This window comes from Chinchilla lanigera, unplaced genomic scaffold, assembly GCF_000276665.1.
Source record: "Chinchilla lanigera isolate Chin_1 unplaced genomic scaffold, ChiLan1.0 scaffold00048, whole genome shotgun sequence".
Classification (NCBI taxonomy): domain Eukaryota; kingdom Metazoa; phylum Chordata; class Mammalia; order Rodentia; family Chinchillidae; genus Chinchilla; species Chinchilla lanigera.
The window spans coordinates 11,110,344-11,136,953 of record NW_004955449.1 but is presented as its reverse complement, the minus strand read 5'-3'; the positions used below and the strand labels follow the sequence as shown (position 1 = coordinate 11,136,953).

General features: G+C 33.0%; 1 protein-coding gene and 1 long non-coding RNA gene across 2 annotated transcripts in view; one reads left to right on the top strand and one right to left on the bottom strand.

Moving 5' to 3' along the window:
- Window positions 1-26,610, bottom strand: part of Kcnh7 (potassium channel, voltage gated eag related subfamily H, member 7) — a 442,427-nt gene that overhangs the window by 358,240 nt on the left and 57,577 nt on the right. The window lies entirely within an intron of this gene.
- On the top strand, window positions 18,559-21,628 carry LOC102016000. Its single transcript, XR_262497.1, has 3 exons — window positions 18,559-18,707; window positions 19,997-20,115; window positions 21,297-21,628. It is a non-coding gene; the product is annotated as an uncharacterized LOC102016000 (long non-coding RNA).

Below are 26,610 nucleotides of genomic sequence, written 5' to 3'. Positions count from 1 at the left end.
TGAGTTCGGTTCCCGGTACCGGAGAAAAACCAAAAAAAAAAAAAAAGAACCAAAAACACTTATATAATAGAGTTAAATATATTTATATTATCTACTAAATAAGTTATAGAGCATATATTGTTATTTTATACAATATATACCATAAATAATTGTGCCTTATGTATATACCATATTATGTAATTATTCTTTTATCACCACTGTTTTACTAACAACTCTGTGGATTATGACAATTCTGTGTTAGGTAACATGCTCATAATTCATTTTAGATTTTAGATTTCAAATTTTAAGGTTTTTTTTTCTTTGGGTACTGGGAATCAAACTCAGAATATTGCACTTGCCTGCCCTAATTTTAAGTATTAATGTCTCCATTTGTATAATCTGTAATGTATCTCTGTTAATCAATATGCATAATTAACAGATTAAAAGCATAAAAATAAAAACCAGAAATATTTACATATTGTTAGAATACTTTTCAAAATATTCCTCCATTTTTATGAAGCAATGCAAAATAAAATATGTATAAAATGTTAAGAACTCTCAAGCATGTGGTCTAAGGCCACTTGCCTTCTTTTTCTCTTTTTAAATGTTATAATAACAAATATAAAAATAAAATTTTGTTACTTATATACATTAACTGTATTACATATTTTATATACAGCTCAAGACAATTCCTCTTCCCTCAGTGTGGCCCAGGAAAGGCAAAAAATTAAACAGAAATATACATTGTAAAAGTTTTATTTTCTTATTTAAGAAATTACAATATTTATCTTCTTCTAGGCCACCATGTTTCTGGTAGGTGGATTTATGAATGCAAAGAATGTTTGGATTTATCTTCTCACTTAAGACTTATCTCTCTGTGACCTGCTAATAGCACTTGTAATAGGAATTAGAGACACTCTCAGATTACCTCACTGTAGAAGTTTATTATCAAAATGGGAAGTAGGAGACTAAATAACACCTCAGAAGTAGCACATTCAGATCTTTGGTAAAATGTAATATTATTCTTTGCTTTAAGTAATCCGATTCAAGTTCTGCAGAGCTAATAAAATTACTCTTGTCTGTCGTATTGGAGACAGTTTTCCTGCTGTGCTTCTTTCCCTAGATGGGACTTTTCTTATTTCACTAGTTGCTTCTTCCTACTGTCTTCTCTGCTATTTGCCCCATTGCTCCATGTAGTACACTCTATCACTGTCTCTCTCACTCTCTCTGACTTGTTATAGTCGTGATCTCTGAATGGCTAAGGACTATACATGAAAGCCTGTTTGTACACCATTCTTAGCAATTTGAATTTTATATCTTATGCATTTATTTAAAAAATGAATAAGTTACGAATTTAAAAGAAATTCTGGGAAGAGAAATTCTTCCATGCTCACATCATGAAGGAAAAAGTGAAGGAGAAAGGAGAAAGAAGAAAAAGAATGGATATATTTAAGATTAAATAAGGAATAAACAATGGCCGGGCCTAGTGGTGCACACCTGTAATCCCAGCACTCGGGAGGCTGAGGCAGGAGGATTGTTGTGAGTTAGAGACCAGCCTGGGCTATAAAGTGAGCTCAAGACCAGCCTGAACTGCATAGTGAGACCCTGCCTTAAAAAAAGGCAAAAATAAATAAATAAATAAATAAATAAAAGGAATAAACAAAGACTTTAAAATCAAAATAATATTAGGTAAGATAGGACTGGGGAAGTGGATCAGTGGTAGAGTTCTTTCCTTATAGGCATAAGGCCCTGGGTACAATCCCCAGCACTACTAATATTAATATGAATACTAATACAAATACTAATACTAATAACTAAGATAGAATGTTAGTAAAGGAAAATTGAAAAGAGGACAGAGGACTAAGTTACTAAATTTAAGTAAATTTAAGAATGAATAGTCAGAATTCCGACTTTCTGAAAATGGAATGGAAGACATCACATTTCTGGTGTTACAAATTATAGGTATGTAAAGTGAAGTGGGCTTGTTATCAATGGAGAGTGTCAGAAGCCAGGATCTCAGTGACTCAGCACAAACTGAAAACACTGACAATAAAAGTAAATATAAGGAAACTTGGTTGTAAAGAAGTACTTAGAATTGAAATGATACCACTATGGAATCTCAGTTCCTCAGCCAGTCATTAAAAACTTTAACCCTGAAACAATAATTAAGACACATTGTCAAGAAGTGTAAAACTATGTTTGACATTTCTGTGTATGTCAAACTTGTAGAAGAAAGAAGGGGAGATCTTTTCAAAAATTATGCAATAAAATCTCACGTTCATTTAGGTTCTGGTGGAATTAATTTATTACAATGTATTTTACAGAATGAACTATTTTTTTTTCCATTTCAAATTTCACACAGTACTTTAGTTCACCATATTCCCAAAAAGGTTAGTGACCAAGAAACCACTAGGGAGATGGGTCGATGAAGAAAGAATCAATAAAGAAATCACTTTTATAAACATATCCATTTGTCAGATCATGAAAATCTGACAAGCGTGCCTGGCCACTTACATCCCAGATCACAAAGAATTCATACAACCACAAAGGTCTTCTTTAGTAAATGCATAAATTCAATATAAATAGTCCTGAAGTACTAATTGTCAAGAAAACTTGATATGACTTTCATTGTATTAGCATATTAATATTGGTAGTTTCTCTCAAATACATTATCTCTGACAATAAAAATTTTTAAGCCTAAGCAACAGCCTTTTCCTCCCTTGTGATTCACCTGTTTTTCTTCCTATTCATTGTAATTAAATTCTCCACTGGCAACAAGCTTCCCTACCAGGCAGGTATTCCTAATTCCTCCTGGCCTTCATCACCATATTCTTCCTAGCTCTGTCTTGACAATTTAAATTCTACACATGCAGCTTTATTCACATTTACAGAATTTTTGATTACCACCACGCTAACCTGTGGTTCCAGAAGAGCCTGGTGTGTCAGTTCTGCTGATACTCAGACCCAGCTTGACCTTTTGGTTAGTTCCCATATACAAATAACCTAATACTTTGTATGAATTAGAACTCCTGCCCATGGGTCTTCACTTACTGCATTTTTGACACCCAGGCAACCAAAATACTGAAAGTCCCTGCAAGGCATTAAGACACAGAAACTTGAGAAAAACCTTGCACAGTTCCTTAACTTAACATGCACATGAGTAGTAAAGATTCTATCCTGTAACAAAGACAACATATAGTGTCCTGTCAATAACCATGAAATATGAAGCAATTTGACTCAGACTTCTGTCAGTTCAAGTTTAATTCTGCTTTAAGCTTCATTTACTTGAGGCTCAGCTCTCCCCATTCATTATATGTGATCTACCATTTATAACTGCAGTTTAACAAAATATCTCTATCTAAAGGTGTTATAAAAAGATGTATTTTTAGTATACAGTGTGACCACAAATATTAGATGATGTATGTAGGAATGTAGAAAGTTAGAAATTTTATTCTATATTTTTTTCTGTTGTTTGAAAATAATAATCTTAAAAGATAATTTCAACAAAAATTTTCTTCATATTTAAGTTTCATTTTTCAAAATTTAAAAAAGAGATATTGGACTGGGGATATAGCTCAGTGGCATAAGCACTTGCCTGGCAAACCTGAGGTCATGAGTTCAATTCCCAGTACCAAAAACACTAAATAAATAAAAAAATAAAAAGGAGATATTTCTATTGTAAGCATATGTTAGAAAAAAATTTCACCTTTATTTTTTAAAGATTTTTTTCCTCTTAAAACTTTCTATTCTTTCTCAGTTTTTGTATGGGCAAAAATGTTTTGAGGAGTATCAGTGTGTTTTATGCATTCTTTTAAATAAGTCAAAGCTTGCTACTTGTGGGCTGAGTTAACACCTTGATTTTTAGGGCTGAGGTAATTTTACAAATATCAGTATTTTTCCATGTGAAGAATTTGGAAATAAAACTTCCAAAGTGGTTGAAGAATAAATCTAGAATAAACATAGCTATTTTAGTTCCTGTATCTTAAGATCTTGAAAATGAACTACTAAAAGATAATTTTCCTTTAATGTTCCCTCCTATGATATTTTGGTTTTCAGATTTTCAAGTTGGAAATGCAACATAAATACAAAAACTAATATTACTGGAAAATAGGTTTAATAATAGTAAGATTCAATAACTTTGCTTTTCAGTGGAATCATTCTTAATAAGGTCACAGCAACATTTATGATCTTTAAATAGTAATTTGTCTTCTTAGTCTGTAAGAAGATGGCTAATTTGGATAGTAATGTTATCAGTGCTAATATATAACAAAGATTTGATTTAGAGGTCAGAAAGTATTTTTATCTTTAAAATATTTATAGTGAATTAAGTTTTAGTTCCTGTGCATTCTTTTCCCTTGAGATTTTCTTTGAGATCCTAACTTAAATGAACCAGAAAACTCAAACTCAAAACTCATCACACTTTGCCAAGCTTTACATGCTTTCCGCCTGAAATAATAAATCAAACTTGAAATTTTACACAGAGTCGTTGAAAATTTTAATTCCATAACATCACCAAAGTCTTGAAAGTATAAAAAAATTAGCGATAAAACTGAGGCACTTATGGAAATCAAAAAATCAGGTAAAATACCATAAATTCACACAGTCAAAATGTAGGAAACTATTAGGAAATCATTTTTATTTTGATTTCTGCAATGCAAAATTACAAGTCCAGCATAGTGAATTCGCATTGAAAATTTAAGTGATGATATTTTTTTTTTTTGGTTTTGGTTTTTCTCCGGTACCAGGAACCGAACTCACGACCTTACGCTTGCCAGGCAGGCGCTTTGCCGCTGAGCTAAATCCCCAGCCCCTGAGTGATGATATTTTAAACATTGAAAACTTGAACTGCCTCAAAATCTTTTAAAAATAATCATGATGCAATAAAAGAGAATTAAAACAAAGAAAGAACATAATTTACATCTTTTTTGTATTACCATGATGTTTTAAATAATTCTTTCATTAGCACTTGATAATTAAAACTCTAGATTTATTTCTTTTTTTTTTTTTTTTTTTCCTCCGGACCAGGAACCGAACTCACGACCTTGCGCTTGCCAGGCAGGCGCTTTTGCTGCTGAGCTAAATCCCCAGCCCCTTAGATTTATTTCTGAGAATGAAAGCAGGAAGAAAGAAAAAAGTATGATGGTTTTTGATTAATTTGTTGTATAAAATTACAATTTCTATTAAAATATTCTTAATGTATTTTCAGTTTTAAACTTCAAATCCAAAGTGTAGCTGAATATTCCATTGAATGATGACTGAACTGAGTGATATAATAACAAAGTCTTAAAAATATTGTAGCAGATAATAATCTAGTTTGAACAACAATTGAATAAGTAAAAAAGAAAGGCAAAGAAATAAATAATGAATCTTAAAAATAAGCCTTATTTAAAATGGGGTTATATATGAGATTTTAATAATAAAGTGAACCAAAGATAATAGAAGAAATCATGCAAAACTTTGATTTGTTAGTATCAGAAATGATGGAATCCAGTATCTTGTATTTTTAGAAGGATTACCCAGAGTATAAAAATATATATATTCTATATATTTAATGCTGACAACAAAATACATGTATCATGACCTTAATGATTCTTAATGAAGCCAAGTATGGTGACGCACATTTCTAATCCCAGCATTTGGGAAGCTGAGGCAGGAGGACTGCCTTCAGTTCAAGGTCAGTCTGGTCACATAAAGAGACCCTATGTCAAACAAACAAACATACAACACCAATCAAAATCTACTGAGTCTATATCCTACTTCAGCTTATTAAATACAGATAATGTAATTTACATCCACAAATATTAATCCAATAAATTTTCCTGGAGATCTATCTATCTATCTATCTATCTATCTATCTATCTATCTATCTATGTATCTATATATGGTGGGCTAATAGAGTATGTTAGTGAATAAAATAAATAAAAATTTCTACTCATAAAAGCTTCACATTCTAGCAAAATAGGTAGATGATAAATATAATAAAAACAATATATAAGTAAATTTTATAATATTTATTTTGCAATTAACATGTAAAACATTCAGCAGACTAAGAAATTGGGGAATTTAGGGGAGAGAAGTGTGGAAAGGTTGCTAGCCAATAGCTATCGTAAGTAGTAAGTTTGGTTAAGAAGCTGACATTCAGGTAATGATTTGAAGAAGCTACTCGAAGGTTAACCAATCTCCAAACTGCTGGGATGACAGGTGGGCAGGAATGCCTAGATATGCCGAACATGACAGAAAATACCAAAAAGCAGTGTATTACAGAGAGCAAGCTAGTGGAATATAAAGGGCCTTAATGAGTGTTAAAAGGATGTGCCAGAGAGAAGTGATTAGAAGTTAAAGACGATAGTAAAGATTGGATGAAGGAAATTGCACATCCCTGCTGAGAGCTGGGAAAGAAGGAGGTTAGAAATAAATTCTGTGATAGGAATGAACAAATCTTTTTAATGAGTAAACTTAATTTTATCCTACTGATGACCTAGAAAGACCTTCAAAGTGAAGCTTCTCTGATTTCAAACATAAAGGTTACACTTGGGACATATGTGAGACCAGGAAGGTTAATCAGATTAATTAAAAGCAATGGCAACTCGGGATTCAACACATTAACATAAAAGAGATAAGAATGAAAACTCAAATCATGGATGACAGAAAACCAGCTTTTGCAAAGCCCAAAATGTACATGGGCATTAGCTTCAAGGCAGTGTCATGTTAGGAAGGTTGGTAATAAGGAGGGAGTACAAAACAGGGAACAGCTTTGCTATGTTTTGGGTGGTAAAACAGCACAGAGAATGTTTCAAGGCTCAACTTTAATCTCATCAAGAACAAAATATTACTTGAGGGAAAAAATGGAACCCTAGAAAATTTTAAAATGAATATGACCTAGAAATTCTAGATAGTTTTTCAAATTATCATGTCATTATAACTGGATAAGCTTCATATTAAAATGAATAATATGCTTATAGAATTCAGGGTATTAATAAAATCTACAGAAGATGTGTAAAAAAATTAATATGTTATAAAACATTTCCAAATTATGTTTAATAAGTGAACTTACATGATACTCCTATACTAGAGCTAATTTAGAGGTCTCAGGAGTATATTAAGCCATTTATAGAACTTAAAGGGTAGATTAATAGATATGTTTAACTTGATGAGAATTATTTATGCGATTTTCATCAGCAGTTAAATTTGTTGGACTCACATTTTTTGAGTGTATGGAAGAATGTGTCACCTTGCAATTATTTTTGTTCCAGTTCTCACACATGGGAATAAGAGGGAAGAATGTTATGCCTCTCAATATTTATTCAGAAAACAGGCTAAATCTGGAAAAATAAACTCATATTGAAAATCTGAGGTTTTTTTCTTCATGTTATTGTACATGAATGTTTTCAATTTATCATTTTAAAAATTTAACCGGCTTAATTTTTTCTCTCTAAACTCTTTAAGACTTACCTCTCCTGTATTCAACCTCTAGGTCAAGCTTAAAAATAAAACAAACATCCAATTCAGTAATGAAAATCAATTACTTCCCGGCCGCATCATTTATTCCCCAGACTCCGTCAGAAGCGTAGTCTGATTATAAAATAGGATTGCAGTGCTGTGAGATTCTCAGGCCCACTAAATTTCTAGATGTCTTAGATTTTTCACCCTAGGTACAAATTGTTTTACTCTGGCACAGGGAGTACACAAACTTAGAAGGGAAAGACATCCATCACAGAATCATTAAAAATTTCTATGACTTTGTTCCAAACAGAGAATTAAGATACTTCGTATCAATTACAATATTGTGGATATCTCAAAGGATGTGTCACTTTGAAATCATCACCTTAGGTTTTGTTCAGTGTGTTATTGAGAAAGCATAGAAATTTATATATCATGAATATAGTTTCATATTTTGAAAACTAGGTAAATGTATTCTCTAAATTTTTTGACTTAAAAATTATCCAAATTTGAGGTTTAAAGCTTTCATCAGAAGGTCAAAGAAGCACATAATACCACTGAAGATTAAGAACATTTACTAGCCCTTTCTAGGTTAATTACTAAAGAGAAGTTTTGAACTCCATGAAGGGCTACACTTTAATCCTAATCTTTAATTTGATAATATTTAGGAAAGCCTAAATATTATAAATGTGTTTAATTTGGTTCTAATCTCCTTTCTCTTCCGTGTTTGCTTATTGTGGTGATGGGTAACATTTTAGAGGAATGTTTAGCATTCCTTCTTTTATATCATCCCCCCAAAATACTCAGTATTATATTTTTGCTTTATGGAATTTGGCCTGGCTGGATGTGGAGAATGCTTGCATACAATTGCAATTATCTTCAGCATAGTTTTCTGTCGTAGCTATGAAATATAACTTTTAATTTTACAGAATAGCATACAGATTAGGAACTATAGCTTAAGCCAAGTCATTTACATGCTTCCTTTCTAGAATCCAAACCCCAAGCAGAATCTAGGCAGGACTCAAAGGCACTCATAATACCTAGTGTTCTCTTCTACCCAAACTGTAGTGCTGAAATGGGTAGAACCCTAGGCTGAGTCGGTGAATTTCTAATACTTTTTAACTATTTTTCTCCTTTATGTAAATTGAAGTCCATTCTGTTAAACAGAAAATCTCTAATTCTATAATCTGTCTGTTGATACCCTTGAAGAACTGCTGTAGATGGGACTATTCCAATTTATAATTCTTAAATTAGTTTGAAACAAGTTGCTCACCTTTTGCTAATAAGATTTCCTAGGTGAGTGACTTTAGGTTCAAGAATTATTTCTCCTGCCTATTTAGCTTCTTCTCACTTTCTTTTTCTCCATAAAGGCTTTAAAAATTATAGATGATACATTTTCAAGTTCTAGAAGATCTATCTGCACAGAAAGAGCTCACATGTATTAGAAAATGATCATTTATATTTTCATATGCATTTCAACTCTGAACGTTGTATTAAATGGCACTACTTTTAATCTTGAGCATAACATATGTAGGTCATGACTATAACAGCATTTTGAACAAGTAAAATGCTATATAAATGAAAAGAATTGAGAATGATAGTTTATCCATTGGTGATAGTAATGTTATTTTCACTAAAATATCTTGAGAAATAGCCTTTCACAACACAAAGTGCATAATACCAAAATAGCATAATGATTGTCATACAAATAACAGATGAATTTGAGCACAAAACTGAAAGCAGATGGGGGGAAAGATAGTGCGTTAATAGAACAACAGGCAGCAGTCCTAAACTATACAAGAGTAGAAAAATGAGAGTTATTTACCGGTGCAGTTACTCTCAGAAGTGTTTAGTGAGCACCCTTCTGTGATACTATGTGAGTACAGATTTTCGATTAAAGGTGGTCATATTCAACAGTCCTCAGTATGAAAAGTAAGTGAGAGAAAGCACAAATAAACACTCTTAGATTTGGCAGAAATTTCGATCCAAAAATAGACACATTGAGCTGGGCATAGTGGGCTATATCTGTAATCCCAGCCTGAAGAAGAAGGATTGCTAGGAGTTCTAGGCCAGCCTGTGCTACATAGTGAGTTCAAGGCCAGTCAGAAGTACACAGTGAGACACTGTCTCAAGAAACAAAACAAAGCAATAAACCAGACACATGGAGATACTGTAATTTGATTATTGACTTATGAAAATATGTACAATTTATATTTTAGAGAATTAAACCAATGCTCTATACTTGTTATATTTAAGTGAATATTTGCATGAAATTTAGGTGTGGGGTGTCATATACCCAGAGTGGCATTTCCTTATTGTTGTGGAATTAAATAAGTGTAGATCTTAGTTTTGTAGAATCAGAAAAATGTAGATCTTAGCCTTACCAAAATACTATGGGAAGTAAAGATAAATAAATGACATTTTAATTTAGCATTTAACATTTTATCTCAAGGGATATTGTTCTGTTATATTTATGCTGAGTAAACTATTCTATTTTGATTTTTCATAAGTCATTCATATGAGTTATAAAGTAAATTGAAAATATCCACGTTATTCAGTAGATTTTAAGAGTCTAATAAATTTTTATATATTTTCAATCTAAAATAAATCAATACTTCAACACTATGAACCAAACAGGAGGCCCTTCCTAAAAAAAAAAAAAAAAAAAAAAAAAAAAACAACACAACACAAAACAAAACAAAATGATATTGGTTGCTATCTGAGCTACCTTTCTCATTGCTACGTAAAATTCCTAACACCATGGAAATAAAGGAGGAAAAGTTTATTTTACCCCAGTCTGTAGAGGTTTCAGTCCACAGGTGTCTGGCTCCAGGGCACAGCAGCATGGCCGAGGGGAATCAGAGAAGAGAACCAGAGAGGAGAACCAGTTCCCGGCAAGGCAAGTGGGAGCCGGCAAGCAACCAGCCTTCCTTTCCCTTTCCATGTTATCCAAGCTGAAAGTGTAATTAGCTGGTGCCCCTCAGCCCCAAGGGTGGGTAATCCCATTAACTACTCCCAGAACTATGCTGGCCAGTCAGGGGCTAACTCAGTTATCACACCCCAATCCACAATTATACACCCGTGATCTAGCCACCTCCACAAGGCCCTAGTATACATGCATGAGGGCTTGGAGGGGGGCATGTAGATATAATCCAAGAGCATGCTCTACCGACGCTTTACCTAAGGCATGAGTTCGAATGTAAGCTCCATGACAGCAACGGCCCTGCACATTTGTTGCTGTTCCCAGAACCTAGGATGATTCCAGGAACACAGTATTATCTCAATAAACACTTCTTGTTGAAGTGATACTTATTCAGTCTCCTTTCTGTTACATCTGAGGAAAATTCACTCTCTGTTGTTTTCATTGAAACTCTTAATTATAATAAATTGAAACCTTTAGCGATCTTGCCATACAGAATAATTATCATATATGAAAGGTGTTTTAAAGAGGGATTTGTTCTTAGGTAATGTAAATTCAAAAACAAATATCAGCTAATCTTTTAGCTAAATAATCATAAAATTTACATTAATAGAACCTGCATCAATATCACTTCTTTAAAAGTTCAAGTTAGTCATCACAACATAAGCAGTGATAAAATTAGGCCCTGTTTACATTTCACTGTGAAATTTACTTTCCACCATTTGGGAATTTACAAAAAAAAAAAAACATCTCTTGGTTTAAGAATATTTTTCTATGTTTAATTTTAGTGTTGCATGTTTCATTTTTAGGTTATTATTTTTTATTTGAATCTGTAAAGCTGTTAGAAAATGTGGAATAAATTACGGAGGTAATCATCTGCTGTTTTACCATTTCCTTCTGGTGCCAGCTAAAATTAAAATGGGAATATCAGTGTTTGGAGATTTAAATATTAGGCATGATTGAAATAGTATCATTTGAAAGAAGGGTTCCCAGACAAATCCCTCCATGTGTATTGAAAAGGCAGCTGATTTTAATGACTGTCCTTCAGATTCCTCAATTAGTCTATCTGATGCATTTTTCCCTTTCTAAAAGTGCAGCTTTAATCAGACTACTGATGAAGTGAAAGAGGATTATTCCTAGAATTTAAATCTGGTCAGAGACAAAAAACCTCCATGAAATAAGCCACTTGTCTTCCCAAACCTCACACAAAACAGAAGTATATCTGCAGAAACTTTTGAACCTAAAGGTATCTCCTGTTACATAATTTCTAAATAAAATAAAAGAACTACAGTCCAAAGCTGACTTTTTTCTTCAAGGTTCACAAAGAGGCTACAGAATGGTGTGCAGGGAGTTTTCTCCTGTGTCCTGGGAGCACATGATTTAAGATCCTAGATTTCTCAGTGATAACTAGGACACAAATATCTAGCACAGGTAAACGGTAACTGAAGATCTTTTTGTCTTGGGGCAATTGCAGACACACTGAAGTTTCCCCAGTAATTTAACACTTACTACATGCACTACCATTCAATGCCATACTTTTATGCACTTAACCTTGCAATACATGTGAATTCTTTCCCTGGGCTACTGAGATACTACTAATGTTCATTGATATCAGCAAGCTCACTATTCTGCATAGAGCAAGTGCTGTGAGAATGGCCAGAGATTTTACACATAGATCTGGTCTGTTAACAACTGGGTAAAAATATAACCCACGTTCTCTATTGTTTCCATGGAGCCTGATGAGCCTGAAACATACGAAGAGATGAGTAAATATTTATTGAATAAACAAATGGAAGTTTAATGAGTTCATTCTGAGGAAACACAAGACATAGATCTTGAGCCAGGAGAAAAAGACAACAAGTTCCCTGGAGGGGCTGGCAGTTGTCTGAGGTCTTGGGTCCATGTAAGGCTTGGACAGGGTATAGGACGAGCAGCCAGATTATGTTGCTACTGGGATGTTATTGTTCAGTCAAACTGAAAACCAATTATTTCTAATATAAACAGTAAACAAAGATATTGAAGAAAGTCTTTAGCTTTAGTCAACTAATTGTACATAGAGGTTAACATATACAGCCTAGCCACTCTAATAAGGCATTGAATTTAGTAGGAGTTGTTTCCTATAGCAAAACCTGTATTATTGTATCTCCTTACAAGTTTACTTTGTATGTTTGTCTTGTGAGTCAATTTAGAGAAGAATGGATAAAGACTGAAAGCAAACAAAAGGTTAAAATGCTACTATCTTTTAGCAAAAGTTTGATCTCTCATGAGAGATCTTGATATTCCCAAAGGAAAAAAAATTAAGTATACTATTATGAACCCGTTTTCAATTCAAGGAAATAAGGAAGAAAATAGATCACTATTTGTAGAAACAAAGGATGGCACAGAACAATGAAAAATTAAGGTATTGGCCTGATTCCATGAAAATTCCTTGTTAATCAAATGAGAAATTTTTTCTCAACAAAGGAAGATAGGGAAGGTAAGGGTTGGGACTGGGATTCTTCTAACTCCAGGAATAACACATCTCTTGCTTTTGTAACTTTAGACCCTAAAACTCATTATTGTACCCCACCTAAGAGGAGAGTAGAGACCTGGAGATTGTTGGGTTGAAAGATCAGTGTCTCTAGCCAGAAAAGTAAATTGGACTGTATTCTTCTTTCAGTGTAGGATCCCTGCAACTTTGTGTTAGGTCTTCGGTACCATGCATCTCCTGAAGAAGGGTAGCTGCACAGGTGGCAATACAGCCTGGGAAATGAGTTCAGCCTGGCATTAAGGGAATGAATTTGAAATATCATCTTTCAAGTAGGTGACTAGAACAAGTCAAGGTGCATTTGTAGTGATGGTCACGATGGAATAACCATCAGGTCATCTCAGGTCCATTTCTTGGGGGCCTCTATGATTGTGAAATAATGAGATACATTAAAATAATTGCTCTTGCATTCATCGTTGAAATTGTTTGGAAAGAAATTATAAGTCAGTTTTGATTGTACTAAAATATTAGATTTCTTGTGAAATCTTAAAAATATTTTACATATGATGGATGGAACAGAGATGGTAAGATCCATCATTGTTACTATGACTCTTTCTACTTTGCTATTTTTATTCATTTTTCCACATACTATTCCATGCACTGTTCAGGAACCATATTCCCACATCTAATCCAAAGGATTCATTTCTTTAAACTCCTATTACTTTGCTGAATTTTACAACTTTACTTTCATAACAGAATGTGTGATCCTTTAAGGGATGGACCATGGTTCACCGAGCATTCACTAAACACCATTTTATTTCTAAATTATTTCTAAAATCGTCAATGATGAAGGTTTTCTTATTAGTGTGTTTTATTCATACAGAATGCTAAGATTCATTTTGGTATATTGATACATGCATGTAACATATTTTCATCCCCATTAACCTCTCTTCTTAGTCTTTAAAATGGCAGGTCCTGCATCAGTATCCATCCTTGTATCAAATACTAACTACTCTTTCATATTTCCTTGCACTTGTTATGCTGAAACATAATTATCTCATCAAAAATATATATCCATTTTATATGTCACCTATGTAGCATTGCTTTCATTACCTAAAACTTTAAATTACTACAAGTTGCACAGTGCGCTTCTCTCTATCACCAAGCTGATACTTATAAGAATCAGAGAAGCTGAAAATATGACAGGAAATACGGTGGTTGGAGCTTACTGCGTCAGCGGACTGCACACATCCCAAGTTTGGCCTGGGTTAGGTGGAGCCCTTGCAGGAGAATTGACTTGAGAAGAAAATGGGTCCTATAGAGGCTGTGTACACTGCTTGAGCTTATTGGTTTAATCATTTATTCCAAGTTTAGTCATTGCCTACCAAGTGTCAACTACTGCCATAGTCTTGAATAAAAGCTCAGGTTTACCCTCTTGTAAACTCTATGACAAGTAATGTAATGGATCATGAAAGCAATTTAATAAAGATACTGTAAACATACGTGCAAGTGTGCACGTGTGCTTGTGTAAAATATATGTTTGTGAAGGTTTACATGCCTCTGCCTGAAGGACAGATTTTATACTGATAATACTTTTAAACTTCCTCTCTTGTATTTCTTTATTCCAAAATATTTGGCATTGCCTTTGCTTATATGTACTGCATAAAAAAATGGGTAAATATTTTCCAGTAATATATTATCAGAACTGTAAGTTTTTGTGTCAATTTCAAGTCAGGGCACTGCAGGTCAAAAACTGAAAGAGCTGTGGACAGTATGATGTCAGTGGAAATTTCATTTGATAAAATCAACAGCCATAAGAACCAGTGAGGCTTTGATTTAATGGCTAGCGTGAGCATAAAAATTCAAAGCAGGATATAGCAATATTCCAGATAAGTGTAAGAAGGAAACGATTTCCAAGGGCATATTCCTTCTCTGTGTAGCTTGTATAATATTTTACAACTGGTGTATTGCATTTTTTTCTCTATTTAAATATTTGTAAAATTAATAAAATCAGTAAAGACTATCCTATCAAGACTATCCTAAGGTATTATTAGAAACCGATGGAAATGCAAACTGATACATAAATGCTGTTTTCAAAGTGATAAAAGTAAGTTCATTTTTCCAGTAAAATTATTGGCAGACATAAGAAATCACAGAAGTGATATGAAAAGCAAGTAAAAGAGACCAAAATTGACAGGGATGAAACAATGTGATCTTAAATATGGATGCCCAAAACCATTAATTCATGTATTATTTTCTAAAGATTAAGAACATTTGTTAAAGCACCAAATATTACAAATATCACTGAGTAGATACTGTGTATATTGCTATTTTAGCATGTCATAAAGTATCATACATTCAGTTTACTCTAGCCAAAATAAATTTACATTAAACAGGCAAGGTGGTTCACGCAAAAACCTTTGATTAGCTAACATAATTTTTAAAAAAACTGTTATATTTTGAAGTTGTTACATATATACAACCATATACACATCAAATGGAGTTATGAAAAGAAATTCAAAATTTTTACAATGTCATAATGCTGGCATGCATATTTGCACTAACTTTTTGTGTAAGTAGGAAAAGGTTAAGAAGGAAGGAGAAAGAATATAGGAGGACACCAGATAGAAGCCTGGAGTTCTGTTAATAAGGATTTCAGCAGTAAGTTTACTCTTTAGAGCACAAGGTGAAATAAAGAACGTAAGTCTGGGGCTGGGGATTTAGCTCAACGGCAAAAAGCGCCTGCCTGGCAAACGCAAGGTCGTGAGTTCGGTTCCCGGTACCGGAGAAAAACAAAAAAAACAAACAAACAAAAAAAAAAAGAACGTAAGTCTGAACAGATTGAAATCCAGGGTGAAGGAAAAAACGGAAATAGAGATGCAACTGTCAAAAGTCATTCACAGATAAGTGCGTGAATTCTGGTGTGTGTATGAGTCCAAAACTCTAAATACGAGGTACCCATCATATTACTTCTGGCTTCATGTTTTAAAGTGAAAACCATTTTTTGTCGAGGATGAATTGTATACTTTGAATCGTGCTTTGTGCTACAAATTTTATTTCTATGAATTGAAAAATATTCTTTTTTGAAATTGAAAAATATTCTACCTGGTGTTATTAATATTAACTTTATCTCATTTCTTTTCTTATATGCTTGAGGGTTATCTCCAAGGAGTGAAAGGCATCTAAATCTACTGTGTTTACATCACATTATTGTCTCTTTACTATAGGTGTTTGTAAAGATAACAAATATTTTATCAAATTTAATGGAGAGTGTGATGACCACCAATATGAACTGCACATTGGTATGTGGTCATCACACTCTTCATTAAATTTGATAAAATTTTACCACTCAACTTTGTCTACCATTTCCTTGTTATCAAGGTATCTTTCAATAAGCTCAAGTATCAGAGTTTTCAAAAGATCAGTGAGTGTCATTGGAGACCTGTTTTCTAAATTGGATTTCCATTTAATTTATTTTACTTGCAATTTTTATTCTTCACAGCTCTTCTGATTTTTCCTCTGTTTTCTGCCCAAACTTTGAATAAATTGCATTAGAAAATAATATTTTTAGAACATTTTTATACATTTATTTTTTGAATGGGTAACAAAATTTAAAATATACCAAAGTTGTAAAATGAAGTCTTCTCACTAGTTATGAAAATAATTGTGCTAGTTATGAAGATACTGAGGTACATATATTACATCACTAGAGACTTTTGATGTTTCTAATTAGTTTCTAACTTAGTGTGTGTTTGTGTGTCTTTCCAGAGATATTCTAAGCAAATTACACACGTACACATAGGTTTATTATTTCCACACAAAATTAGATTGCTCTGTACATTGTTTGCCCTGTGACTTAAGAAAATTAACAATTGAGCTTTGAGATTATTCCCTGTCACTTTGTAAAGACTTTATGAATAGATTGCTGCCCTGCCTCTCTCTCTGAATGTCTAACTAATTCTACCATTTGGCTGTAAAAATGTAGTAAACCTGTACCGTATTCATAGGCATAAATATTTCTTTCTTGTAACGAATACATATTTTGTCACTCATAGGTGCTTAATTGCACTTGTAAGCTATATTTCTAGAAGTGAAATTACACAACTAAAGAATATGTACTTATGAAATTTCCCAAACTATACTTGAATTCCCTTCAAGAGAAGTTTTATTAGTATATATTCCCACCAGCAATACATAAGCATACTTGATTCCCATGCCCAACAGTGATCAACATGACATGTAATCATAATTTTTCAATTTGATAAGTGGAAAGTGAGCTCTCAGTGCTCTGAAAATGTTTCTTTCATGGCTTTCCTGGTGCTGTAATTTCATCATTTATATTTAATTCATCTCTTCTTGAGTTTCTTATAAGTAAATTTTCAAGTATACATATATGCATTTTCCACAGATATACCTAAGTGCTGACTACACGTAAGGCAGTCTTTTCTCACAGATTTGGAAAAATACCTGTCGTATATTGCAAATGTATAAATAAATGGATTTTTTTCTGAGTTTTATCTTACGCATTGATATGTGTATCTATTCATGTCTATTCACATATAAATATTTGGTAGTTTTATTTATGAAATCATTTAAACATGATTAATAAGTGATAGTACTATTTCACTTGCACCACTTTTTAAATGAATATTTAAATTTTAACATGGACAAGTTTTATAAGGTTTAGCCCCATTTAGAAAGTTTAATTCAAGGCATTGTTGTATCTTAAGGTTTATAAAGTATCAGGTAATAAATTTATAAATAGAAGAGTACCTTGCTGTTAGTACATTTTGTTGCACAGATTAAATATTTCAATGAAATATAAAATAAATTTGTATTATCAAATAGCTATATTTTGTTTATGAGGATAGTTAATGGAGAATATCCAAATTTAAATAGTTTACAACTTTTAAATTATTGACAAAAATGAATTGAAGTCTCTGAATTATTGATTGAAAAACTAATTTGGAAACACAGGAAATTAGTAAATTGAAGGCTAACTACCAAAAGGCATATAAAATGAAAGAAACACATTATTGATAGATAAATCAAAATTCAACTTTGCAGAAACATTAAAATGGAGATAAAATTGTTAAAATTTTAATTATTTGGCATATGTTTTCTCAAGTTGAGTCGACTAAGATAAACTATGCCTTTATATTCTACCACAGAGAGAAAAAAACCCAACAGTGTCAAACACTTTGCATCATGCATTTATCTCTGAGGTTAATACTGTCCTAGATTTCATCTAATTTAATAGAAACTCTGGAATCGGTCACAAACTTCATGAAGCCATGCCACATTTGGCTCCTAAGCATATCTATGGACTAGACAGGAAAACCGAGAGGAAAGGCAGAGGTGAAGGAAACATCGTTACTTCATCAAGTAGTGAAGGAGAGAAGCCATTATTATTTTTTTTAAAGGAAGATAAGGAAAATTGAGGGCATCAGGTAACTAGAGGGCTCCATAAATGCTGTCATGTTCTATAGCCTTCTCATCAGCTTTGCTGAGGAGCAAGACTTCCAGCTCTTGTGAGGTAGGAAGGAAGGCTGCCGTGACACTGTGGTCCTCCATGTGTATCAAATTATCAAATGCCATTTCTGTCCGAGGGCAGTCTGCGCTGGTGTGCACAAAGAAGAGGGAGGGGTGAGGAGGCGAGAGGGTGCCTAATGTTAAAGGGAGAGCTTTTCCACAGGGTTCTATGGTTGCTATAGAAACAGCTCCTTTTGTTTGTACATATTCAGAGCAGCTGCTTCCTTTTGCTTTCTGGTGGCAGGGATACCATGGAGGTAGCTAAGAGAAAAAGAAGCACCAGTTTGAGCGTGGAAAACAGTTTCCATAGTTAGATTTTCCGTATTTCAATGGGTTTAATGCTATATTGGAACTTTTTGACTTTTGAATGTGAGTGAGTAAGCTCTTTTTAAACATGAATTCCAACAGGGCAAGACATAGGTATAACTGTGATCTGAAATATACTGTATTTGTTAACTTGAACAACAAATCTCTACTCTCTCTTGCCTTTGACTTGAAACCTCCTGTTTTATTTCTACCTGGCATAAATGCAACCTGTACTGCAAGCTCCCCAGCAGGTATTTTTCTAAAGCTCACATATCACCCTACAGTATACCTTTCCAAGTTCTAATTAATTCTCTAATTAGAGCTTTTTCTGGCTGCAACCATTTACAAAGTTGAATTGCGTTAAAATAATTTTAATGAATATGCATAAACTAACGATCTTTCTTGAATTAACAGTCCTCTTGCCCACATATTGCTATTGAAACCAGCTTATGGGAGCCTTTTATACAGACCTTTGCAAAGCAGGCCATCTCTAAGCAAAAGCAGAGAAAATTTTGGTTCAGTTAACAGACACAGTATCAAAAACATTTTATGTACTGTACCATATATATCCATATATACATATTTTCATAGTACGCAAGTATTTATGTAGTTCTTATATGTGTGTGTATAGGTAATTAAGTAATATGGACTAAAAAGAAACTGAAGGAGTTAAATACTGAACCAAAACATTAAAAACAGCATCTGTAGGAGGAATAGTCAAATACTGTAAATATACAAACTTAGGATGCAAATAAGCAAAGGAGAAGAAACAGCTGCCCTTGTAAACAAATTCATATTTCACATAGGTGTACTATCATGTTTCTGATCCTCTGGGATTTTTGAAAAGTACAATATGAAAGCAAAGTGATGCTCTTCTTTCTAAATCAAAATTTATTCAACCAACTCAGGACTTTTAAACTTTGAAATTCTAATAAAATCAAAGAAGCATTTGTTTTGTTAATTTAGCAACTGCCAATATTCATGGGTGCTGTCTTAGTTCATGGCAATTTGGTTATATATTGCCTGAGAATTTTCATAACAATACACTCATTTGATCTTTTTATCTCATAAATCCTAATGAACAAATTGTGATTCATTCAAAAATTGAAGGGATTTAGAGAACCATAGATATTGTTAGATTATTTAATTAAATACTGAATTCTAGATCATGACTATTGCATATAATAGGCATGCACGTTCTTTTCATTTATGTAAATAATGATGTTTTGGGATTCAAAAATTTTATGCTAACTTCAGTTAAAAATAAGGTAATTTTAAAAAATAAAGATAGGATTTAATAAAATAGTAGTCACTAATGGCCTCATTTCTCCAATTTCTCATTGCACGAACAGACGAATATCTAATCTCTTTGAAAATCAATTCCACAAACCATCATATAACGATTCCAAAACCTTTAGGATATGGTTCTCAGAGACAGCTAAGGCAAGACATACAAATACATACTCAAATGGTAAGTATATAGTGATTCTGTTACAAAAAGATGTGAGACAGAAATCAATTAAGTATTTCATTTTATGAATCTTTTATTTCACATCTCCTCTCTGTTTTTGTGGATCATCAATACAGCTATGACATCTAAATATCTTAATATATTGTTGAAATTTCTTCCAAGCTTCAGACCTGTAGTTTTCAAATATTTGCATCTGAAACTGCACTAGTTATCTTAATTGGATTGGATGCTAATCTGAGCAATGTATAATATCTTCCAAATAAACTCTCTTTATTATCAGATTTCTGCTAAATATATTATCTTTCTTCCTGTTCCTGGGGTCCAGAAAATCTTAGATTTACTTATTCTTTATATTAAGATAATTGTTCTTATGCCCTTATAAATTGGCACGGTCATATGGATATTTATAAAATTCTTTTACTTATAAAATTATTCTGATTTATGATTGGAATCCCTAAATATCTGATTTTGCTTACATTCTGCATACTAACTCCCTTCCCTAATAGAAGATACTGGCTTCCTTAAATAATTCCGGGTTTCAGCTTTCTTATTGTGTACTTACAGCTCCTAAACCTGACCCTGAGGACATTTAGTGGTCAAAGTCCAATTTACAGATTGAAGCCATTTTCTTCACTTGTGTCAATAGAAACTTTTCATAATTCCCTAATGCCATCCATGTATTTGTGATTTGGTTTGTGGAAATCTATGCTTACTGTTTCCCTTTCCTGTTGAACCTCCTACTATCCCTATTCTAGAAGTCAAAATTTATTATATGAAATTTTCCTCACTTAGGTAGATCTTGTTCGTGCTTCCTCTGGAACTTTCACTTGGCTTTCACCCCTCTCATTTTTATATATTTCTAGTTGCTTCTACTAGAAACTTGGCTATGTTACTCAATCAATTTAGCACTCAGCATAGTAATTATTATAAGAAATTTCAATATGAAAGGTATTTAATTGAAGTTTCTGCACATTTAAACTATTTACACTGTAACTTCTGAACTATCAATAAATTATATTTCAGAGTAAAACCCTATCTTATTATCTTTTTCTATTGGCTAGTTCAATTTGAGTATTTTAAAAATATCTTTAAATATTGGTATCATGATATCTGGTTCACAAATGAAATTATTTCTAGTGTGTGTAATGGGTAATCTTCACTTTTAAAAATGTTCAGGGAAGAATATCCTTTATTCTTCTTGAAAGACAGCTAATGCCTGAGATGGAAATATTTATCGGGGACCCATGTAAGCCTCTAGCATTATAGATAAGCTGAAGTAGAAAAGCATGAAAAAGGCCAACTGTGTTAAGGGTGTCATAATCAAGTTGTGGAATTACCACTCTGAATCTCTTCTGTCTACAAATATTTATTATATAAAGTAAACTACTTTGATGTGTATGTTTTTGCAATTACGTTTTCTGTACTTTAGGCTAAAAAATACCATAAAATATGGCACAGTAACTCAGAGAAATGAGTTCACGATAGACTACCAGAGTCCTAACGAAAAGCAGAGGGAGAGTGAGGGAGGAGAGTCCAAGTAACTTGCAGCTTTAAAATGAGCTAAGTGATTCTTCTGTTGATCACATTATTAAGGATTTTTCCTGTACTTTTAAAAGTATATCCTTATTTTACTTGAGAGAATAAATAGATTCTAGTTTCTAAGCAATCCCTGAAATGACAACATAAATTTTTAACTTCAATACTCATGAAGTAACTTTATGAGATGATTTTAATATACATTTTAGAAAAGAGAGAATTAGGAACAAGAAAATTGAAGGCTTTCCTTCAGTTCAGAATCACTAACTAGAGAGAGGTTTGAACCTGAGCCCAGGTCTTCTGATTTTTCAAGACATTATGACCTTCCCATTGTGTCACTGTGTCCTTTTACTTCCAACTTGTCAGTAACAAGAATTATATCAATTTTTGAGCTTCATGAATTGGAATTATTTTTGACTCTTGTGCATTTTGTCCTGCTCTAAGCAATTTTTCACGTTTTTCCTCTTGGAATGGTTCTTAAGTTTGTCTTCCTTTCTTTCCCTCGACATTGGTTACAAGTGTTACTGAGATGTGGTGTGCATATGAATTCCCAGTTCAAATACGACTGGACACTCATCAATCTATTTTAAACTTAACATTTTGAAAGCCCCATTTGGATCACACAGAATCAATAATAGAGGGCAATTAGGCTGATAATCAAACTAAATATAACTTTACCTTTTAGGTCTCTCTTATTTCACCTCCGTTTCATTCTTCCACTTCAACAAATTCAACGCATTAAATATTCATTTAGTAGATACCAAAGTGGATAAGATACCATCACAATCTATGAAAAGCTTATACACGGAAGAAAGAGACATCTTAGAACAAACCAAAAAACCCCACTGATTTCCATTTTCCATAAACAGAACAAAATTGATCTGTGTATGTGGCTAGACCAGTTCTTCATCCTGAAACTTAGCAGCTGTTTCCCAACTAACCAACTGCTGCGAAGGTTCACCTCAGTTGGTTTAGTGCACCTCAGTTACTATAGTGACCTTCAGTGTACAATTACATTTGTTTAATTTTGCTACTATATCAGAACATTTTGTAGAGCAAACTATTGCTGTATTTCTTTCAAAGAAATAATAATTTTGCAAAGTCAAATAGTGTCGACTATCCTTCTAAAAATGCAAAATCCTTGAGTGAATAATATAGACAGCCAAAAAGAGCATTAAAATGTATCTGAAATCAATATCTGACACATTCTCCACTGGAAATTCCTGAGATTGTTATGCTCACAAATCAACAAAAATTTCTAAGGATATAGACAAGTGACATCATCTTGAGATTTAATCAATTTAATAGACATTAATATATTGCCATATATAGTTACTAAATACCCTAATGAATGTAAACATTATATATCATAAACACAAGCTGAGAATAATAATAACAAGGTAAATATAAATAGAGGAAGGGGATTTCAAGACCAAGGGAGGGAGGTGGATGGGAAGGGGATTAAATAGAGAAGCAAACTGTGTTTTGTTCATGTGCCTACTCCTCAGCGGGACTGTAAATGTCATGCACTGTAACCATGTACTAATAAATGAAATTTTAAAATCTTACACAATTATTAATATAGTCATTGTGGTTATAAAGGCAAATGATAAGTAATTCCTAGGTTTCCAGGAATTTATGAATTTGAACAACAAATAATTTTTCTTAAAGATGTCAAAGGCACCTTGAAACCATACTCAAGTGAAATAAATTGGATAAATATGTGTAAATACTGCACAGTTTCTCAGGTGTGAGAAACCAAAAAGGTAAACAAGGACCAAAATATATACTCTCCATTATGAAATAGGAAGAAAATGTTCAAATGTGAAAGGGAACTATGGAGGGGGCAGGGGGAAAAGAAGGAAGGGAAAAGAAAACAAGGAAAAAATGGAAACAGCTTTTGTAAATAAGAAGAGGGGTTAAAGGGAGGGTAGGATTTGAGAAAAAAAGAAACAAGTTATATAAGGTACACATACAAATTCCCTATGATGAATGTGATCATTATGTATACCTAAATGTACCAATAAAGTTAATTTTTAAAAAAATGTCAAGGGAAGATCTCTAAACAAATTTTCAACAGATATTTGACCTACTGATCCTTTGGTGCTAACATTAGTAAGCGACAAGGACAAGTTTAATCTGATTGACAGTTTTCAATGGCTAAAATAGTATCAATGTAGTAAAAGAGATTATAGACTAAATATAGTTCCTAAAATATCAAACAAAATCCTGCATGGATAGTATAGTCACAAAAAAATAACACTTTAAATAATTTCAGCATGTCTTTAAAAGGAGCAATAAGGTTTTAAGAACTTGCATCTTGCCAAGCTAAAATAAAAGTTTTGGCAGATAACTACAGAAAAAGAGGAATAAGACTGTGTTATTTGGGGGTTTATTAACAGAGCGCCTGATTTTAATTTGAACTATGCAGTGCTTTTTTACTTCATTGTCTGTGTGTTTTGCATATGTTCAGCTCTGGAGATTAGAATGCACAAAAGACTTTCCTTTTTATTGACAACTATCCTTCCTTTCTACTCACATATCATCCTTTAAAAGGCACAGATAAGTTGCACAGTGTGGCAGTACAACAGGATTGGAGTAAAAGTGGCTTCTTTAATAAGAGAAGCCATCACATTTACTAATTAAATAGATGTGGATGAAATACTTAAAGCGAAAGACAAATAAGGAAAATAAAGAACGAATGTAAGATATATAACCAGGAAAGGAAAGGGAGGAGAGGAAATAAGTGCTTAGGAACATACATGGATACACTCTCTAAGCATTCATTTGCATTTTATTCAAGGAAACATTTTGGCTCCCTTGGTGTCTACTAAGTTGCTGCCATACAATTCCTTTCTCTATTTTGAATAATTACTACAAAATGCCAAAATATCTCTATTTGTGTAAATTTATATAGATTTGTTCTGTGTTGTCTGACATATAGGGCATGCCTCAGCACACAACCTATCTCTCCTCTTTACTAGCTCTACAAAGTTGAACAATTTATTTACTGTCTCCGATTTTCTCCTGGGACTATTATGAGGATTCCACTGTTAAATGTTTAACGTACTTTGAACAATGTTGGATTCATAATTAACACTCAGCATATATTGGCAGTCAGCTATTAGTAAAGGTAATGGAAATGTGAATAAACCATACAATAAACTACAATAAGTTCATAAATTTGTGAGACGTCACTTATTCAGCAGAAATTTCTTGAGCACATAGTACATTCCAAAACAAGGTGTTAGGAACATGACTGATTCTTTTCTAGTGAATTTGCTACACCCACAACCTCAGGAGAACAGCCTTAATATGGGTATAAAGTGGACACAGCGCCATGTGCTTGTCTTCATTGCCCAGGAGGCCAAGCCACTAGACAATACAAACATTCCAGGTCAACCCAGTGTAACTGAAGTGGTTCAAGACTGAAAGAAATTATTTTTGAGTGCTGAACTAAAATGATGTATTGATCTGAAGAAGGCATTTTGGACCAAGTACAAGTCATAAAGGTTGGTGGAAATAAAAAGACGGGAGGATGAGCTAAAAGAGAGAAAAAGAGGAGTGAGAGGAAAAAGAAAAGAAGACTAAAGAAAAAGAGACAAGAAAACAAAAGAGATTGCCAGGTGGTAGACTGAGAGAAGAGAGGTCAGAGACCAAAATTTGAGACACTATGAAAGAGGGAGGATAGAACTTTTAATCCCTGATCTCCTTTCCCATATTATCAAGCGAGGTTCCCAGAGGTATGTTCCAGAACTTACATAAGGGGTTGTGAATCCTTCAGCTCATTCTGCTATTCATTTAACAAGCACAACCTATCTATTTCTCTTGTCTAGCAGCAATAACGTTGCTACAATAATTACTGAAGTTGAGGGTACTAATATATACTGAGCCTCCCTTAGACAAGCTAAGCATTATACTGCCTATGTTATTATCTATGTTAACTGCATTATTTCATTCTTGCAATAACCTTATGAACAGTGCATCCACCTCATTTTGCAAGGAGAGAAATAGACTTGGTAAAGTGAAGCAACTTTCTAACAGCCTTTCAGACTGTAACAGGACTATGCTTTTAACCAGGATTAAGATATATGACTTTGACTAAATTCAGAAGAGGTTGCCATAGGGAAGAGGATTACACATTTTTTAATCTGTGTGTTCTGTGAAGCAATGTCGACTAGTGATATAAATTCAATTAAAAGTCATTGTATTATAATGCTGAAAATAATGCTGAATTGAGGCAGAATTTATATTACTTCTAGTACTGATCATCAGTTTTTTTAAAAACCAGCTTGGGCTTATATAGTGACAATGTGGGCATGTATAAGATAAATAGATTATTAAATATAAACAATGCATTTGTATTGGGAAATGTTTTACATTAATAAAGAACCCAACAGTAAGTTTCAGCACACTTCCAATTGCTTAAAATGTAAGGAAAAATGTACTAAAGACTGCAATGTACATGTCTGGCATTCTTAATGAGCTAAACAGAGTGAAATCATGCTACAGCTAAATCATGTTTCATGAAAAAGAATAAATTAATAACAGAATAAATACCAAAATCAAAATTGAGAACACCGTTGGAACCTAAAGCATAAGGAGGTACATGTTAAAAGCAAGGTAATAAAGGTTAAAAAACAAAATTTTCAAGGATGTGACATCAAAATAGACTGAGATAAATACTCATTTCTTCACTACAAAATAACTGGGAGCATTTAGCTTGCTTTACTTATATTCTCTATGCTGAACTGTAAAAGATTTTTAAGATGTTATGCTATAGACAGCATTTACTCTATCCTGTTAATTTTACCATGTGTACTGCTTTGCTGGACTATTATCCCTAGCCTTATTATGCGTCTAATAAGTAGAAAACTTGAAGGTAAATTTAGTGTGAAATATTTTAAGCCCCCTATGTGCACCTAAGCTCAATTTGCCAAATTTAGATTTTAGAGGCAA